This window comes from Diceros bicornis, chromosome 35, assembly GCF_020826845.1.
Source record: "Diceros bicornis minor isolate mBicDic1 chromosome 35, mDicBic1.mat.cur, whole genome shotgun sequence".
Taxonomy (NCBI): Eukaryota; Metazoa; Chordata; class Mammalia; order Perissodactyla; family Rhinocerotidae; genus Diceros; species Diceros bicornis.
This window is the reverse complement of record NC_080774.1, coordinates 2,846,148-2,867,555: the sequence shown is the minus strand read 5'-3', so window position 1 is coordinate 2,867,555 and position 21,408 is coordinate 2,846,148. Positions and strand designations below refer to the sequence as shown.

General features: G+C 45.7%; 1 protein-coding gene across 1 annotated transcript in view; it reads right to left on the bottom strand.

The window, feature by feature from the left end:
- Positions 1 to 21,408, bottom strand: part of TMEM132D (transmembrane protein 132D) — a 604,918-nt gene that overhangs the window by 562,554 nt on the left and 20,956 nt on the right. The gene's annotated exons all lie outside the window — the stretch shown is intronic.

The following is a 21,408-nucleotide window of genomic DNA, read 5'->3' as shown; positions in this document are numbered from 1 at the left end:
AAGCTGACTTCTGGAAGATGATTCAGGATCAAATCTGCACATATAGCTAATCCGAGCACGTGGAAAGCTATATTTCCTCCATGCTGAATAGTTTCCCAATTATTTGGAAATTAGTTGACTTGCTTTTCACATTTAGGATTTTAAAACCTCCTGACTCATTATACACTTTTTCTTTCTTAACCAGTCAGAACAGATTTTCTTCTCTTAGGCTGCCATTATAAATATTAAATTGAAAAATCATTCATTTGCTACAAGTTGCCACATTGTTGATTAAATTGTACACATGCCAGCATTTGCAACACTCTCCACTGGAGATAATTGTAACATTAGTAACATGCAAAAGACTGCATAAAAGCACAGGATGTTTACCACAGCATTATTTGCAATAGTGAAAAATTAGAGGCAACCAAAATGTCAGCAGTGATCAAATAAATTACAGTATGATAGCACTGTTTTATTTGTAAAATATGTGTGTGCTGGTGTACGCAGTACTGCTTCATTACAGCTGTGCATGTTGTACACTGCACAACTCCAGACTATCTACACTGTAGTCTATGTCAGGGGTCATCCACTATTTCCGTGAAGGGCCAGAGAGTAAATATTTTAGGCTTTTTGAGCCATAGGGTCCCTGCCACAACTATCCAACTCTGACACTGCAGCCACAAACATAACCGAATGAGTGTGGCTGTGTGTCAGTGAAACTTTATATTTCGACACTGAAACTGGAATTGCATATAATTTTCATGCCGTGGAATATTCTTCTTTTGATTTTTTTAAACCATTGAAAAATGTAAAGGCTGCTTTTTAGCTCACAGGCCACACAAAGCCAGGTGGCATGCTGGAATTGACCGCTGTGCCACGAGCCGCAGATTGCTGGCCCTGATCTATAGGGATGTCTGCACTACAGGGGGCTGGATACAGTCTGCACGGCCCGACATGAAAACCTCACGCAGATGCACAAACAAGGTCTGAAAATTACTGCACCAAATTGCTAATAGCTGTCATCTCTAGGATCTGGGCAGGGGGATGCTGATGAAAAGTTTGCGAGTTGTACCTTCGTGACTGAGTATATACATTTTTTTTCAACAGAAATGAACAACCAATGCTTTTTAAGGGCTATAAAAGTGAGACAGCTCTGGAGCCTAGTGTTTGGGGCACACAGTCAGGCAGACGCGGCTCTCCTGGGCGTCAGGGTAGTGGTTCCTCTGGAGGTGGAGAGGGGAGCTGTGTTTAGGAAGCAGCCCACTGGGGGTGATGACAACAATCCATATGTTGTCCTGAACGGTGGTGACACAAAGGAGTGCTTTACAACAATCCATTCAACTGTCATTTATGTTTTATGGACTTTTCGATGTGTGTATTGTATTTGACCATGGAAAGAGTTTTAAAGGAAGATTCTATGATAGACTAATCTTCATTCTTTGATTACTCTCTAAACTTCCCTGAAGCTGAATCAGGCGGCTGAGTTTGACTATTAACAATTAAAATAAACTGTGCAGTAATAACATATCACATCTAAAATATTACTCTTTAGTCCACTTTACTGCCACAAAGCTTCAATTTAGGATGATGGAAGACAGATTGATGTAAACATTCTCTAAACTGTGTAGAAAGATCTGAAATCCAATCACAGCTTGAGAAATGCCTGTTGACAAATTATTCCATAAGAGCATTTCTTAGTCATTTGTACCACCTCCCTCCAAGCCCACTGGAGTTTGCAACTACACAAGGAAAAGGAAGTACTGACATGCATAATCCACTCTGGTTTACATTTAACTGTGGAAATCAACACTGTTTTCAAATGAGAGATAAGGGCTTCCCAGAACAATCAATGGGCGCCATGGTGTCCTAACTCCCCAGAGAAGCACGGGAAACAGACCAGGGATACAGTAGAGATTGCAGCCGGCTGGAAGGACAGCACCGTGTGCAATGTGCGAAGGCTCTTCCCCCAACGTCAATGTGTCACCCGGCCAAGAGCCAGAAGAGGAGAAGCCTCACGGAAAACCAGAGCAATAACTTCTCCAAGCTCCCTGGGCTGATGTCGGGGAGGGAGGGACACTCCCCAGTTCGTTGAAGACTGCACCTCATTCCTGAAGAGCCTGCTTCAGGGTTGACTGGGAACCTACAAATACAAGAGCCTTTGGGGTTTCCTTGACTTGACCTCTTCATAAAGACCTTCGGTATCTGTTAAGGAGGGTAGGTGACCAACTGCCCGCCCCAAATGACTGCCCTCCTCCTCTGGTCCTCCGTCCTGGGCTCACTTCCCTTTAGGACACAGTGATGGACCTCATTCTCTGTGCTAGTTTTTTAAATAAGTCCAGACCCACTGGTACTTTTGCCTTTTATTACAATTATTTGTGTGATTTACTTTACCTCTTTCTGAAAATGACTCAAAGTGTCCTGTGCTAGCGGCTGCTTGATTATCACGTGCTGGGCATCTCACGGGGAGGTTTAGGATCAATATGACCCCAAACGAACTCACTCTGCTTTCCAATCCGATTGTTCCTTCTCTGTGTATGTGTCCTCTTCTCTGCCCTTTTGACTAGTGTCTCCCTCTCTCTCTCCTCTCCGTTTCCAATTCTGATGCCTCTCTGTGTGTGTCTGTCTGCATTTCTATTTCTCCCTGTCTGTGTTTAGGGCCCTTTCCTGGTGAACCAGTCTCTCTCTCTTTCCCCTCCCTCCTCTTCCTCTTCCTGAGTCTCCCATGTTCCGTTCAAGATTGTAAACATTTACAAGAACCAGCAATAACCTGGCCAAATTTTTCAGGGTGGGTGTTTTGTTACAGGTTTTCAGAATGAGTGTGATGTTTTAACTCTACCACATAAGTAGTGGATGGAATACAAGTAAGAGGGTTTGGAAGAAGTAGCAAAAAGTTGTCCATAGCACCAGAGCAGGACATAGATACAGTGTCCAGAATATACCTGGACTACCTTCTGCTTTGCAGCTTTCGTATGTCTTTTTAGAATATTTCCTGACTTTCTTATATGGAGAGATCCTAGACTTTCACTACTCCGAAAAATTTTTCCCACTGGATAAAAGAGAAAAAAACTTCATTTATTTAATAGGACATCGGGGTGTCCAGTGCACCTAAAGCTTAACACGTGAGGTGGAGGAGAGATATGAGGTTCTAAAGTGAGCACCTAGGGTAAAAACTGTGTCTAGTCAAAACCGTCTTTGATAATCCCTTCAGCTTCCAGCGACACACAGTATGGGACGTTTCATGTATACACTCCACTACAGTAATTCTTACGCCTCCTGAAGTTTAAGAACCACAGAGCTAGATGAAAAGACAGGTCTGCACTCAGAGACCCTGGCCACCAACGTTTCTGCCTGGACACATCCGTCATCTCCTGGGGGGTGACGTGAGTGACCAAGGGTCAGGTCATCCTGCTGCCCATGAGTTCCACTTCCCTCTGCTTTAATCTAAAGCTTCTGTATAATCTAAAGTCCTGTTGACAGGTGGGTTTCTTAACATGAGTCTTAACAGGGACCATACGTCTGAAAGCCCCCACCACATCGTCTTTAGCACACAGCGGGTATTGGTTCATGCTGAATTTAACATGTAAACTCTTCTTCTGTCCCAGGTACGGGAGAGAACGCCTCTGCAGGTGGCCTTTGTCCATGGGTCCCTGCTGAATGCTACTCCCTCCGTGGCTGGTCTCTGTCTCCTCAGAGTTGCATCGTACGGGGGTGGGGATGGGGGTGTGTTCTCGGGGAGGGGATGGTTTTGGATTTGGCACTTAAGTTTAAGTCCAGTGCACTTGCCATGCAGCTCCATTCCATAGCTCCAAAGAGAGTACGGCTGACTCTGTGAGGGATCGGGAAGCACATAGAACAGTGTCCAGATAACAGAGCCTTTGAGCTGGGTGAACAGGCAGGATAGCAGGTGACATCGTGAGTGAGTAGAAAAGTGATGCAGTAACTCAGAGTGAGAGAAGGGTCACACAGGGAGCCTGGCCTCAGTTTCCCGATCTAAAACCAGGCAAGTACTACTCATGCTCATGAAAGTCCCTGTCACTTCACTTTCACGACCACGTCACAGCAGACACTTTCTCCTCGCGTAGAACGGTCAAAGGCGTCGAGTAAAGCGGGAGTTGATGAGGCTTAAAGGGCGGCCGTTGGTAACATGAAATAGTCAACATTTATTGAGTTTTCGCCACGATCAGGCCTTTCTAAGCTCTTTCCACACACTGCCTCACGCACTCCTCACTCCATCCTCTGAGGGGAGCTCCACCATCCCCTCAGTCTACAGAAGAGGAAACGAGACAGCCCCAGAGTACAGGACTAGTGAGCGACAGAAGCAGGACTTGACCCACGCACGTGGGCAGTGTGCTACGCAGAGACACACAGGCGTGAAGATCTCTCCACACCACCCCCCAAGTCCCTCGGGAAAAGCACCAAACAGGCTGAATGAAAGTGTGAGAAAACCAACCTCCTGGAACACAAACAAAATCACAGTGACAAGCGTCCACCAGGAGAGAGTGTTGAAGTCGTTGTCTCCCCACCGTATACCAGGCAACATTCACTGCGTGTCAACTTCTGCACCCCAGGCTCTCTCCCATCACTGGCTTGGATCAACGCCTCACACGTGGATGACGTAGTGTCCTGATCCCCCCCATTTGAAAGACATAAACGAGGCACAGTCAGGCGAAGTAATAGCTCATCTTCATGCAACCAGCAACCCCAGAGCTGGGATGTGCTCAGAGCCGTTCTGCCCCAAGATCCCTCACTCCTGAGCCTGAGGCTGGTCCATCCAACCACTTTTCAGAAGGCACCGTCTGGCACCTTCTGACCCATTCTGTTTGGCCCACATGGGATTACCTCTTCTTTTCACTGAACTTGTTGCCCACCTTTTAAAATTGGAACATTCCCCATGAAGATTTAGATCTACAGTTTCTCGTGGAAAGTCTGAAGTTCCAGCCAAAGGGCACTCACATTGCACTACGGGAACAAGCCCCTGGTTCTGAGTCAGCCCGGCCTTCTCGCCCCAGGTCACCAGGCCCGACTCGGCCTGCCTCCCTCGGTTCCACCACCCTGCCTGCCTCTGGGGGCACTGAAGCCTGCAACCTGTTCAGAAAAACTATGCACAGTTTGGAAATGAGGCAAAAAGTTCACTGCATGCCCTTTCAAAGTCAGGCTAGAACATTCAACAAGCCAACCGAAATGTCACGGGATCCCCCAGGGAAAAGGGACTTCGTTTGACTTACTATTTACCATCGATTAGGGGACAGACTCTGTAAATGCAGGTGTTAACTTGTAGACGATTGATAAGTTGCAAATGACTTTCATCCAGGAAAGATGCAAATAGATTCTGTCTTGTGGAAATGAAACCCTCAGAGGCTATGGCTTTACTGCCCCCAGGGCATGGAACTTTGCAATCTTTTTCCAGCGTTCTTTTTCTTTTTCCGCTGAATGTGTATGTGTGTGTGTCAGTTTCTCAGAATCACCTCTTGTCTAGCTATCCTATGTCACCGATTCCCTCATTAACAAGTTAAACAACTATTTGACCCTCACTTACTTTGTTACGTTATGTTTTTAACCTTTTGAGACATTTTAACTTTTGAAAATTTTTAACTTTCTGAAAAATCTTAACTTGTAGAACATTATACTTTGACAGACCTTTGACTGTTTCAGTGGGATGAACCTAGGAATGCTCTACCTTGTAAAAGACTGACTTTGGAAGCCACAAATGCAGATGCTCCCATCTCTACATTTCAAGCCCCAAACCAGGTGGGGATTTCAAGTTCGGGAGCCAACTTGGGAAAATTCATCCTTGCTGGGAACTTGTTGGTGATCGCTGTGCCTGAAGATACAAAAGGAAACGAACTTCGCCGCAAGGAGTCACAGGCAATTCCTTAGAGGGCTCCCCATTCATGACACTTTCAATGCGCAGGTATCTCTCTGCCCACAAAGCGCAGAGCAAACCTGCCCTTTCCATTCACTCTGAGCCACTGGTTCAATCTATTCCATCTGTGCCCTCTGAACTTTTCATTTCCAATAGGTTCAGACCAATTCACAGCAGCCACAGAGGTTGATCAGCTATGCCTGTCTTGTCACATCCTGGGGGCGACATGCTGACATCCTTAAAAGAATTTAGAAATAAATCTAATAGAGGGTCTTTCACGCCAGAGAATTGTTTATTTGAATTCCATCAAGAGGGGACACAAGTATAATCAGAGAACAGGTCTGAGATTCAAAAGCACTTAGCCAAGCCTTTTACCCCCACGCTGAATATAACCATTCCATCGTAATAAAATAAGAACACCATCGAAAGTTGACACAGCCTAAGCTAAATGCTTGATGCTTTAAGAAGCAGCGAGATCAGCTTTGTTTTAAAAAAAAGCCACACACAGCAGCGGAGCTACAGAACAGAAGCTCATCACAACACGCCTTGCATCTTGATGGAAGGAGCCCGTGCTGGCCGAGGCAGATCCGCCCTCCGCGGCAATGGAGGAATTCCAGGACCGATTTAAATGGGGACTCAAGGCCATTCATCAATTCATTCAGAGAACTGAGGCATCGAAAATTGTGGAGGAGCTGGGACTTGAAATTGGAAACAGGCTGGTTGTCAGACAAATACGCGCTGTGTCACATGAAAGTCACTATAATTTTTAGCTTGGGTGAGAATATGAATTACAGACCTTTTGTGTCTGTCTTAGAAGCTGGGTTAAAAAGGAGATGCTTCTTTCATGGCAATGCCAGCAGGGAACACTGTGAACCCCTACAAAACAGTGAGGGATTGATTTTGGACCATCGCTAAAGGGCCAGCCCACAGGAACGGAAACCAGCAGGTGCCCAAATGCAAAGCTGTGTCCTTCCCCAGGGACTCAACGGAGAGCCTTCCTTCCCGCGCGGTTATGTGAGCAGACGCCAGGGTGCAGAGTGTGAGGCATTGTAACTAAAATGAGGAGTCTAATATTTTAAGTACCCTGTTGGTCAGTTCTTTTGTAAAATGGAGAATCTTGATTGTACACATCTTAATTTTTCCACCTTACAATGACAGGGGTATTTTTTTTCTTTTTTTGTGTGTATTCAGTTCACTAAAGCAGCCCTTACACATTTCCATTCAAGCAAGATGTTGGCGAGCCTGCCTGTACTGCCTTCAGTATAAGGCTTGCATCCCAAGGGCTAATAGAAAATGAGAATTCAAAAATATTGGGATGAGTGTAAAATCAGTGGACCTCCCCAGGGAAGAAGGAAGCTCTCCTATACCCCCAGCACATTTTAATACATGAAATATAGTCTGGTGGCATCTGATTTTTGTTTTGGGGGGATGGCAGAGGAGGAGAGTGTAACCAGAATCTTTCCTCTGCTTTCCTGGTGACAGCGTCCCCAAAACTAAAGCCGATCTCCTCGTCAATCAGCAGAGTCCAACCTTCCAGTGACAGTGACTAGGTCAGCACTGTGGTGGTTTTGAAATCTGTCTGCAAATTCTTTTTCCACCCATCCTTTTAAAGTGTGGGTCTAATCACACAACGGCCACTCCCGACACGGGCTGGAACTGCTGTTGCTTCCAACGAGCAGCAACGATGGAGATGATGAGTGTGACTCCTGGGAAGGTCACAAAGGACATTGCTGCTCCCATCTGCCCTCGTGGGATTGCTCCGTCTGGGGGAAGCCAGCACCGTCCTGCAAGGAGCCTTCAACACCCCGAGGAGTGGCCCACTTGGAGAGGACCCCAAGCCACCTGCAGCCCTGGCATGAGCCCCTTAGAATGATTCCCCAGCCCCAGCCAAGCCTTCGGATGATTCTAGGCTTCAGCCTTCGAGTCTCTCAGCCGAGGCCCCAGGCATCATGAAGCAAAGACAACCCACGAGGCCCTATCTGAATTTCTGTCCTATAGAAACTGTGAAATGATAAATGGTTATCTTGCTTTAAGTCACTGTCACAGTCTGGGGGTTGTTTTTTGCAAAGCAACTGATAACTAACAAAAAGGTTGAGCACACACCCACAGGCAGGCCAATAAGACACAGGCAGAGATCTTCTGCCGTAACCACTGGAAAAGAGGAGGTGTTTTCCCTGCTGTGCACAGAGCTTGGAGGGTATAAGTCAGGAGCTGCTGGAGGCCACCATGTGAGCAGGTTGACTGAGAAGAAGCCAGTCCAGAGGAGAGCAGAGAGACAATCCCTTTATTGAAGACAATAAAGACTCAGAAAACTCAGGAAGAGTTGGAGAGATGGAGAGAGCCTGAGTGCTGATGATGTGATTTGAGACCCTGGATCAAGCTATGCCCGAAGGCCATTCTGGAATTTTTAGTTGTTTGAGCCTATGAATCCTCCATTACCTGTGCTTTTACCTTAAGTCAGTTTGAGGTTGATTTCTCTCATTAGGTGTTCAAAGACCCTGATTCTACACCCTCAGGATCCCCTGAGCTGCCTCTAGCATGGTACACTAGATGGTATACTAGAGAGGCGATGTCCTTCTGAGGAAAATGGGTAGATCCAACGTTTGGAGCAAAAACAATCCTGCTTCCTTGGCCACAGCCAATTAACCAATCATCACGCTACCCAGACCACCTGCCAATTAGTGAGCAACAGGTCCAAAAGAGGCAAGACACGCCCAAATTCCTTGTGGTTCATTATGGAGCCTGCTGTCATAGAACTTCTGCTCATTACTGGGTTTCCTACCACAGAACCTATTTCCTAGTGGGAGGAGTCAGAAACCCGGAAATAAGCAGACACACAAATAAACACACGAGATAATTTCGGGCACAGATAAGTGTCACGAGAACCAAGAGTGATGCTCTAGGGAGCTGCCAGACATAGACCGAGCAGGGAAGACCTCTCTCATTGCGTGACAATCAGGCTGGCACCCATGGCTGAGCGGGCAGCTCTGCAAAGGTGTGAGGTCTAGGGAACGATTTGTAGGCAGAGAGAACAGCAGGTGCCAAAGCTCTGAGAAGGAAATGAACTCGAAGGTGGGGATGCCGTGAACAGAAAAATGTCGGTGTGGCTGGACCACAGAGAGGAGAGCTACCAAGAGATGAGTCCAAGGGGTGGGAACGAGCACTTCTCGAAATGAATGAGCATGGAAGGGATCTGGGTTTATTGTGGAAGCAATCGTCTGACTTGTATTTTCTTTAAGCATCCTGGCTGCCATGTGACGAAGGAATTGTCGGGGGAGAGCAATCAGTTTATACACAAGATGTATGGAACGCATCACAACTGATTGGATTATTGGGGCTTCCTCTGTGCCCAGCACAACTCTAAGCTCTTTACAGGTATTATCTCATTTAATTCTACAATCCCAGGAAGGGGGGATTTTAAAATTTGCATCGGCAGACCAAGGAATGGAGGCACAGTGTTGTTGATGGTCATATGGCCAGCAGGTTGAGGAACCTGGATTAGAACCCAGGCTGCCCGGCTCCAGAGCCCCATCACAGTTCATGCTTCCTTGTCCTGTTACCAGACGGGGGTTATCTGGCTGTTTCAGATTGTGTCCCTCCACAACCCAGACGCCACTGTTAGGGCTGGGTTCTCCTCTCCCACGGCTGCACTTCCATTTGCTGGTGCTCAGGGCAAGTTACCCCAGGAGGCACCACTCTGGTATGCGGATTATTTCGAGCTGAAGACAATAAAGACTCAGAAAACTCAGGAAGAGTATTTGAGTTTCCCCTCCCAAACTGCCTAAAGAATTTAAAACAAAAGATCTGTTTCAGGAAAGAGTTATTATCATGATGGCTGTAAAGATAATGTAAAATAGATGTTACAATAGGAAAGGCACCAAGCCCCTTTTATCAAAAACTCTCTCTCTCCCTGACCACATTATCTATAGATGACCCTGAAAAGAACTGTCAGACAAACATTTGCATTTCTATCTCCACGTGAATTGTCTTCTTGCCCTCTGAGGTCCCAGACCACTACCCACCCCAACACCTTCCTCGCCTTCAGCTACAACACTTAAGCAGCTTAGACAGAGGGACGAGTTGCTCATTTCTGAGCTTCTCCCATGTATACATGTTATTAAACTTGGTATTATTTTCTCCTGCTAACCTGTCTTGTTAATTATTTGGCCAGCCATAAGAACCTTAAGGGAAGGGGCAGAGGGGGATTCTCCCTCTCTCCCCACACATTCTACATATCCAGGGTTAAAAACTAAGCTATAGTGATAAATAGTGGTAACACAGAACAGAGATGGGGTGGGGTTGACTTCAAGTGGCCAGAAGGTACTTTTTTGGGGCTATAAAAATGTTCTATATCTTGATTGTGACAACGCTGACGTGGTGCATACATTTGTCAAAAAATCACTAACTATACACTTAAAAAGAGTGTGTTTTATTGTATGCAAATCATGCCTCAAGAAAATTGATTTAGAATGTTTTTAAAAGTCTATATCCACTTCTAGTAAATAGCTTCTTGTTTGGATTCATGCAAGTATATCCTATATGCACAATGAAAAACCATCTTAGAACCTCCAGCAGGACCTGTAGAAGATATATGCATGAGTACAGGCTCCCTGTGGTCAAGGCAAAGTCCATCCCTGCAGGGTTTCACATAGCAAAAGCATCTGGGCTGATCCAACCCATCCCTCCTCTATGCGCCGCACCCCTGTGGGCAGGTGCCAGCTGCATAAGCAGGTGATTCAAGTAGAACTTGGGCAGATGTTTCAAACGCACAGGACTGCAGGACTGGCCTTTGAGGCCTGGAATAAGCTGATCTTCCAAAAATTCATTTCTCCAGCACATCAGGATACAACACCCCCCATCCTGTCCCCTGCACTTTGGCTGTCCTCCAGCAGAAGGTGCCTCCTCTGGCCACGAAAAGGCAGGGACGGGGCAGGGGAGGGTGCTGTCCAGCGATAGAGCAACACCAGCTCTACATCAGAGACCAGACTGCCGAGCACCTGGACTGAGCTTCATCTCTTTGGGCTGCAAAGTGGCCCCATCCTCACCACACACAGCCCCTAGAACTATTTTCTCAGGCATTGCAGTGTTTCTGTTTTGCTTTGTTTTGTTTTTTGCTTCTTTCTGAATGTAAATATCTTTAGGCAGGACACAAACCTCTGGTCCACACTGCACCCCAATATCCTGTGTCTTATGCCCAGCCAATTCCCATATTAAGACAGCTCCTGGTGCCTGGAGACATCTGAGTCTGCCAACACTGCTTCACACAAAGCCTGCTCTCGCTGGGGCATAGGGAACTACGCCACTCAAACACCTGGTCAAAATGAGCCCCCAGCTGTGGAATGGCCTGTTTTTCAGCTTAATTTTATGCAACAAATCAGATATAGTAAACAAGAAAAAGTAATTACTTTTCAAAGTAGGCGTGAAAATCCTTTATTATCTGAATTAGGAGCAATGACCTTGGTAGGCTTCGTGAACTCCACGATATCAAGTGGAGATTTAGGTAAGAAAGGGTTGGATGTTTAATGACTAAGTATTCCATTGATAGGTTTGTAGCACAATATGAATATACATACATAGCTATATCCATCCCTGTGTGTCTTCCTACTCATATCTACCCACATCTAGATCCACATCTCAAAATAAAGAGCATACCTGGTCTCTGTCGTTTGTGTTTCCTGGCACAGAGCTTCAAAACCCCTTGGGATTTCCTGAGTGGTGAAAGAGTCTTTGTTATTCATAATGAACTCCTTCTACCACACCTGAGTTTATGCTAATGACGTGACTCCTGGGTGGGTCCTTAGATAATTTCAGCGGAGGGGTTGACACCAGAAAGACCCAGCAGGTGATGAGAGGGTTGGAACTTCCAGTGCCACACCCCAACCTCTGGATGTGAGTAGGCCAATGATTCAATCAATCATTCCTCATGCAATGGAACCCCATATAAAAACCTGGACCTCGATGCTCAGTGGAGCTTCCTGGTTGGTTAGCACATTCATGTGCTGAGAAGGTGATCCGCCCAGATCCCAGGAAGAGAGTTCATAAAAGCTCTGTGTCCACCCCCACACCTTGCCCTACACGCATCTCTTCCCTCTGTCTGAGTTGTATCCTTTATAATAAAACTGTCCCAGTAAGCACAGTGTTTCAGTGAGTTCTGTGAGGGGTTCTAGCAAGTTACGAAACCTGAAGAGGGGTCACGAGAACCCCCGAATTTGTAGCCAAGTTGGACAGAAGTGCGAGTAACCTGGGGACCCCACTTGCAGCTGGCATGTGAAATGAGAACAGTCTTGCTGAAACTGAATTCTTAACCTGTGGGGTCCGTGCTGACTCTGGGGAGCTGGTGTCTGAATGAAAGAACTTTGCCCTTAACTTGTGGGATTCAATGCCAGCTCTGGTAGTTATCGTCAGAATTGAACGGAATTGTATGACATTCAGTTGGTGTCAGGGAGTTGGTGTCAGAGACAATATCGACGTCTACAATCATATGATGAGACACAACTGCAGACAGAAGTGGTTTAAGTTGCCACCGAGGCTGCCGTCCCCCAAATCCTGGCCCTATGAGACGCACCCACTTCCATTCTGAACTAGCCTGTGACCCAGGAGTAGTGCAAATCTACTGTTATTCATGCATGTGCAGTTTCTACTTGGGCCTTAGGCCAAAGACAATTAATCATGGAACTAATCAGTGATTGGTTTCAGGTGAGCCCACGATCCCTTGCAAATCCAATGAGAGGGAAGTCTGAAACTCTTTGGAAACAAAGCCTCAGGGCAAAGAAGTGTTCTTTTTCTTTTCTGCTCAAGTTGAGAGCAGAGAGGCTGCAAGCCTGGAGCTGTTCACCGTCATCCTGCTACCACGAGGACCTGTCTGCCCTAGAACGAAGCCAACGTCAACTAGAACAGAGCCAAGAGTGCATCTTCTGCACTCTCTGTCCTGTGCCGTGCCCGGAGGCAGAACACCCAGGCCTCAGTTATGACGGGCAGGAAGTCCCCCTCTGTCTCAGCCAGTTTGAGGTGAGTTTTCTGTCACTTGCATCCAAGTGAGTCCGAAAAAGTACACCAGGCTGAATCCACTTAGATTCTTCCAACAGACAGAGGAAACTTAGGAAGCCTCTAAATATTGGTTCTGCTCAGTGTGTGCTGGAACCAGCTCATACCAGCTTTCAGGATCCGACTGCTAAATCTTCAGGAATTTTTTGCAACTTGGTTGTTGAACTCTTAGCAGCTTGAAATTAGCCACGCAGGTGTGAGAACCCAATTGTTAATCATTTACCAGCAAACCACTGGTTCTAGTTTTTGGGCCAAAAAACTATCTTCCGAGGCCAGATGGCAGTTCAAGGCCAGTCTCTGACCCCTCCAAAAATGCCCCTGGTCCCTCCATCTTTGGTGTGGCCTTCCCATTTCCAGCCTCAGTAGGCCAGGCCTCCAAGAATTGGAGGGGAAAGGCATGAGTAGAAGATGTGCACGTTTGTGTGGGTCCCCTTTGTGTGGGTCATATCTGTGCGGGTCCCATCTGTGTGGATCCTATTTGTGTGGATCATATCTGTGTGGGTCCATGTTTGTGCAGGTCCCATCTGTGTGGATCATATCTGTGTGGGTCCCATCTGTGTGGGTCCCTGTTTGTGTGGGTCCCCTCTGCGCGGGTCCCCTGGGTGCGAGTCCCCTCTGTGTGGGTGCCATCTGTGTGGGTCCATGAGCTGCCTCCCTTATTTCTGGTTTTGACTCAGACAAAGATGTGGGTTCCTGAAGGTTATCACATTCTTCAACGTTTCCTGGACACGTCCTGAGAAGCTCCTTACAGCAACTTCAATCAAAGACCAACGCATCACTTCCTAATTTAGTGACATCCCAGTGTGGACAGCGGGTTACATAGATAGGATTAAGTCCCTCTACTGAATTGTCATAGAAAATAGAGAGCAGAACCTGCTTTAATACCCAGCCTCTTTTTCCTGATATGAGGAAATCTCCTCCGGAAAAGCAGGAGATCAGAGGCACAGGATTCCTAATCCAGTTTGAACAGGAAGTGGGAAAATGGAAGACATTTACCGCATCGAGAACGTGAACTTTCTGATCAAACAGCCTTCTTGATCTCCAGATTGAACACCACAATCTGCTGTGATGCACCCACCGCTCCCGGCCCCCAGCTGTGGTATTATCTCCTCAGCATTAGCTGTTCAGACAGACTTTTTCATCTGCCTGCAGGATAACTTAAGAGCTTATCTGCCTCCCAGTCTAAAACCTTTAAAGGTTAAATTTGCTCCCCTCAAGGAAGAAAACAAATATGAGGGCGTTGTTTAGAAGCACGTTGTTGGTGCTATGTGTCCATCTAAAAGCCAAACCTGTTAAATTTTCCTAACAAAAGCCGGCTCTCAGCTCTCCGTGCACCATTCTCAAACACCTCTGCCTCTACGAGGTGTAACCTCAAACAAAAGTCTCTGGGTTAAATGCTGAACAGGGTGTGGACTATCCATGCTTGGACGGGTAAGGTAATTTCCACCACGTCAACAAATCCATTAATAAAAGATGTACTTAGGGGCCGGCCCGGTGGCGCAAGCGGTTAAGTGCTCCCGCTCTGCTGCAGCGGCCCAGGGTTCGCTGGTTGGGATCCTGGGCGCGCACCGACGCACCGCTTGTTGAGCCATGCTGTGGCGGCGTCCCATATAAAGTGGAGGAAGATGGGCATGGATGTTAGCCCAGGGCCAGTCTTCCTTAGCAAAAAGAGGAGGATTGGCGGATGTTAGCTCAGGGCTGATCTTCCTCACATACACAAAAAAAGATGTACTTTGTGCAAGATGCAAATAAGTTAGAACATGAACTTGGAAATCACGTAGTTCATACTTCACACAATACAGATAAAGAGAGACCCAGGTACCTCTCAATAAAACCCAGAAAGCATAATTCCCTTGTGGCAAGTGCTCCTTCATTCAGAACGGAGTAGGCAGCTCTCCGATGAAAAGCTAAATCTTATTCTTGTCTTGTTGAAAGACCCTAATCAAGTCACCTTTCTGGCCTGTGATTGCTCTATTACAAAAAGAAAGTGGGGGAGACGCTCAGAAATTCTTGAGCCACAACTGTTGTAGAGGAGACCTATCTCGATTGAACAGTTCAGATGGTTATTTTTCCTTTAACTCATTGCATCAGACATATGCAGCCAAGACTATTTACCTTCAAATCTCTTTGTCTCCCGTGCTAAGATCTGATAGAAGAGGGGGCCTCCGAGCAGATGCATTATTCTGATTGTGATTAACAAAATGGAAAGACTGCATGCCAAGAGGGAAAAAAGCTGTTGTGATTGTCATTATCGCACCATTTCACTGATTTACGCAACTCAAATGAGGGCAGAAATGAAGACAATTAGAAGAGAACCAGCCTGCTGTCGCCCACGTTATTATAAAAACAAACAATAGGAATTTAAGCTGATTTGTCAAAAGCAGCAGGATGTTTCAGCAACAGAATTTTTAAAATCCCAGCTCTTGGCTGAATCTTTTCAAGGGCTAGACATTGAACCTGAGCGAACCCCCTCGAAGAATGGATCCGTCTCACTGAGATCCTTGACCACCTCGCTTCCAATCACCTCTTCTGCAGAGAGACCGCACGAGCAGATAGACGATACAGAATCAAATCCATCAGAAGTAAAACTCAGAGACACTTGACTTCACAAAAGCAAAAATGTACCCTTTGTTTTCTTTTATGTGAGTGAAAAATGGGGGACTCTTTGAGGATAAATTTCATATAATGTGCGAGAGAAAAGTATTCCAGGCCAAGCCACGAGTTAACGAGATGGTAAATTTTTTAAACATAAATTAAATTACTTCACTCTGGTTTTTAAAACCGTCCATTGACTTCCCGTTGATTTACCCTATGTGGACTGTTCTCTACCTGCACCTCCGGTTGCACTGCTTACCTTTCTCCCTATTTGCTACTTCCCACTGCCAGTAACCTGCTTACAACAGGGATCAGAAAACTAGAGCTCCTGGACCAAATCCAGAACTCCCTCTGATTTCGTACAGCCCTCAAAGTGAATATGGTTTTTACACCCTTAAACGGCTCCAAAGAAGTCAATAGAAGAAGAATATTTCATGACACGTGAAAAGCATATGAAATTCCAATGCTAGTGTTTATAAATAAAGTTTTACTGGAACAGAGGCATGGAGATTTGGTTTACATATTTTCGGGCTGCTTCTGCACTGCAACGACAGAGTTGATTAGCTGTGACAGAGGTTGTATGGCCCACAAAGCCTAACGTATGCACCAGCTGGTCCTTCACAGTAAGAGCATCCTGAACTGTGGCTCAGAACACCAAGCTTATTCACAGTTCAGCAAACACATGTAACAGGTCTCTACTTAAATATCACCTCTGCGGGGAGGGCTTCCTTGACCACCTCGTCCGAAGACCATCCCTCCTCACTCCGTATTACTTCCTTCCTAGCACTCAGCATTTCTGAAATTATTCTATTATCACTTTATTACCTGCCTCCCCACTGGAACATGAGCTCCATGTGGGCGGACACTTCCGTCCTGTTCCCCAGGACACTGCAGGTGTTCACCAAATATTGAATGAATGATGAATGAATGAATGAATGAATGAATGGCTTTAGAGTAGAGAAAGCACCAGGAGGACTACTGGGCCTGAACTTCCTATTCCCAAAGAAACTCTCTGGAAAATAAACACTTAATATTGTTTACAAACGGGATGTTAATGGGTCATTATGGTTGTGTGTGTGTGCGTGTGCTGAAGCATTAATTTATAAATGGAAATGGCGAATGCACATTGGAATTTGGGTAGCTCCATTTGGGCATGTCTTCTTCTGCTTCTCCTCATCTTCCATCTTCTTCTTTTTAAAGGTAATAGTAGACTTAAAAAGTAATAAAACTGATGCTCTCCTGACTCATATTGAGAAAGGCCTTGTAGGTGCAAATTAAGACAAGGTTAAAGAGAAGACACATATCCAGCAGGCACAGCTCAGAGAGGGGCACTGCCGTCTTGTCTGCTTGATAGCCTTGAGCTGCAGTGCAGGGGTGGGAGAGATGACAGAATGAGTGAGGCTGGCTTGGTGGGGGCATGTAAGGCAAACAGAAGGCTACGTGCCCCATCTAAAGGAGGCAGCAGCCATTCAGCCCCCACTGAGGAGGGCCCGTGGGATAACCAGCCCTGCAGGGCTCCCAACTTTCAAGAGACACCAGAAATCCAAATTCATGTTAATTCTCCTGATTTGAAAATGTTGACAATTCAATTAAGAAAACAACAACATTCTATGGGTCAAACAACACGTCCTTGGGCAATGTTTGACCCACCTGCTGCCATTTTGTCAACTCTGGCCTGGAAATTTCCAAATTAATCAACATCGCTGTTTTCATTTATTCATTCATTCATTCATTATGTATAAGAGCTTTGGAAGTATTCTCAGGCTATGTTTTCAGCATTGTTAAAATGCTGAGACTACATTCAAGATACCAAAAACACAGTCCCTGGTCTCAAACTGCTCACTGTCTAGCTCCAGAAATAAAACAAATAAGTAAAAACATGAGCAAGTCAACATAAGTGGGGTCCCTTATGTTGTGTGAATTCTCACTACTAAAGGAGCAAGAAATGAGCCAAAAAAGCATTCACTCCATTCCAAATACAATTATTTGGTGATTTAAACTCAGCTCTTAGCATCCTCATCACTAAATTCTACCATTTAGAACAAGGACTTCCAATATTTTAGTGATCGTAGCAAAGTCCAAAGGAAGAAAAAAACAAATCATTATTTTCAACTCAGCGGCAGCCCTCAGCTTGGAAGCTTGTTTTGAGGCGCAGTAGAAATAATGGCTGGGGAGTACGCAGTTGACTGTCACTTCTCACGGCTATCTCCATGGCTATCACTCTACTCCTTCCATGAGTGTATTTGTCAGGACTCTTTCAGCAGCAAATGACACAAATCCAAACAAAATCAGCTTAAAGAAAAAAAGAGACTTTATTGGCTCATGTAACCAAACAGCTCTGGAGTAAAGCTAGTGGCTTCAGGCACAGATGGACCAAGTCTCAGGTAATGCCATCACGCTTGCCTTCTTTCTATGTCTCTGTGTTGGCTTCATGCTCACGCTCTATGAGGTGGATCCCAGCAGCTCCAGCTTGCATTGTCCTTACTGCTATTAATCCCCACAGAATGTGACCTTATCTTTTCCAAGGTTTCCACCAAGAGTCATGAGCCTGCCTCTCCTTTATTGGAATCGGATCAGGTACCAATCCTGGACCTGATCACTGTGGCCAGGTGGAGGGAACGTGGTGACTGCCTCACTCCCAGTCCAGGTACCCACCTCTGAGCCAGAGATGGGCTCAGTCTAGCCTCACTATACGGACTGACAGGGGAAGGGGTGATGCTCCCTAAAAGGAAACTAGATGCTGTTACAAGAAGTGAGACTGGAGGCTGAGTGTGCAAACACGATTTATGTCCACCACAGTGAGTGAATCCCCTCCCCGACCCCAGAATGAGGTGAATCTTTATGAAGAAACAACTTCCTTCTGACCTTGTGAAGAAAAGAACAGGAAACTGTTAATTTTATTCCAGAGCTGAGAACGAAGAAGAACGTTCTCCTCGGCTAAGGCACAAACACTTCTGGAGAACCACACTATGGGTGAGATGAACTACAAAGAGACTTCTGTGACCTTTCCTGAATCCCACCATTTCGTGTACACATGGCAGACCCACAAATCCAGCTGATCGACAGCTGACTCTACGAGGCACTTGCAGCAAAGGGAGGCATCCTTCTCTCTGTGTTCAGTTGAGAAATATCCTGAAATGCTTAGGACAAACAAGGTCACAGAGTCTCATCCATCTGCCTCCCACAGTCAGCCTGCAAATAGCCACGGGTCAAACAGCAGGCACAGCTATTCGAGAACAGCAGCCCAACGCTACCTGTTAACCAAGCTCTGACGCACGCGCACACACACACACAGAGCTATAAGCAATAAGCCACAGCCTCATCTTGCAGCCTCCCCACAGAGCTGTTAGGCAGTGGTGACAGCCCGTTTTGGAAAGCTGACTCCTGGGTGTCTGTGAATTGGCATGGAGGTCGCTGTTTCTCCTCCAACCATGCCAGGCTGTTATCCTAATGTCTTCATATTAACCACTCACTGCAGCATACACGGGTGAGGCTGCACGGATTTATCCTCAACCCTGGAGTGATGACTGAAGCCTAGAGTCTATGTCATAGACTGGGGTCAGTGTCTGTCAATTTTGCCCTAAGAACCGAGACCATCTGCATCCACAGAGCTCAGCCAACAAGACTGAAAACTAATACCATCTATATAAAAATGACTTTACAATCTGTTCTGTCAAATTCCTACTCAGGAAGATCAGACTGAAATAATAAATAACCTCACTGTTTGCTTCAGGAAATTCTTGAAAACTGATTTATGTAAACAATATATTGCTCATCTGGGCAAAGAGTCCCCTTTTCAGAACAACAGATGGCTCACCTGGACTCAAAGCTCACTTACAAAATCACAGTGTAGCCAGATTCTCTTCGAGCCCCTCATTTTGCTGTCCACTGGATCCCCTACATTGAAAGACCTGCCTGAAGCCAGTTGGGCTGAGACCTCAAAATTCTAAATATCCATCCCTGACCTCTCTTTTCTGGGATACTCCTTAGAATCTCAGAAAGTCTTTCCCTTACCGCAGCAGGTAATAAAATAAGCCTGGATTAATTAGGAGTTTATACTGGTGGTCTCTGGGAGATGGATGGTTGCCACCTCTGAGCCTTTCCTCGACTGTCTTTGTTCTGTTCTGCATGGTAGGTGGACTGCCCTGCAGGCTCCCATGGCAGCCAGTTTCAGGCTCGGCTCGACCAATGAAAGCCACTGGCAAGAGACAGGAGGGTGGGAGAGAGCGGCCAGGGCTTCTGTCCCCCTTACCCTATGGCTGGGGTGGTTTCACAGATGGCAGCTGTACCTTTTATCACGGCAGCTCCCACAGCAAACACCTGTCCTGGACACGGGACTGTGGGAACCCCACCTCCTCCCTGTGTGCCTTCAGCCTGGAGCCTAACATCACTGCCCACAGTCTGTGCCTCAGCCCTGCACACAGAGTCACCTTTTAGAACTGGACCCACGTCTGGGCCCCACCACAAATCAAATAAATCAGAATCTCTGGGTCTGCTGACTCAAAACAGTGTTCTTTAAAAGTTTTTGCCTAAGATGTCAAGAACTAGAAAAAGTAATGCTCTCACCCCAACAATAACAACAACAATGAAGCTGGGTAAACTACAGACTAATATGGTTTCTTGAACATTTCACAGAGCAGAGGTTGCAGAGACACCAATTAGCCAGAAATCCAAGAAAAGAGCTGTTCCTTCAAGAAGACAAGAGACCTGGGCATTGGCTCACCTGCCAGAGCTTCGGCGGAAGGGACTCCAGGTGCTGGGCCAGCAGATTCTAGCGGAAAAGGTAGACAACTCCACGGCCAGATGAGGATTTGGGCAAAGAGATGGAGACTAAGAAAATGTCAGATGGAGATGCCAGAAATAACATAATCATGAAAACCTCACGGAGTCACAGAGGAAGAGTATCTTTATTGGGCTCCTTCGTAGACTAAAAATGGCCAAGGGAAAAATCAGTGATAGAAAAATAAGTCAATAGAAGTTATTGAAACGGAAACACTAAGAGAAAAAAAGAAGAACGAGAAAGCAAGCAGAGCCCTCAGGACTGGGGGACAGTATGAAAGTCCAGCACACACGCAACTGGCATCCCTAGAGGAAGAGAGGAGAGACAGTATCTGAGGAGACAGTGAGAGCCAACTTTCCAAAAACAATGCAAGACGTCAAACCACAGACCAAGAAGCTCAGAGAATCCCAAGCAGGACAAATAAATTAAAAAGAGCACATCTTGAAATATCATATCCAAACTGCTGACAAAGAAAGATAAAGAGAACACTTTGAGGGCAGCCAAAGAAAGAAGACACATTACATACAGAAAAGCAAAGACAAGGATTTGTTTATAGAGGCTAGATATACAGAAGCTATAAAGACAGGAGACAGTGAAGTAACAGCTTCAAATAAATAAAATATCTCCAGAAACAAAAATATTTTCAGAACAGTAAAAGCTGAGAACACATTCCCATCAGACCTCTGATACAAGATACGTGGAGGATGTTCTCCAGGCAGAAACTTGGATCTACACAAAGAAATGAAGACTTCCGGAAATGATTAAAATGTAGGTAGATATACAATTCAGTGGCTCTAAAAGATAATTGACTGTATAAAGCAATAATAATAACAATATAGTGTGGGTTTATAGCATGTGTAAAAATAAAATAAATGACATTAATAAAACTAAAAGTGGGAGGGAGGAAGTGGAAATACACTGTTTGAAGGTTCTTACACTATACGTGAAGTGGTGTAACGTTGTTTGGAAATTAGATTGTGATAAATTAACGGTCTGTATTGCAAACCCTAGGGCAACCACTGCAGTGATTTTTTAAAAGTATAAATAATTATCCAACAGTGGAGATGAAATAGAGTTATAAACACTACTGCATTAATTAAAAAGCAGGCAAAGAAGAAGAGGCACAAGGAATAGACAGAACAGA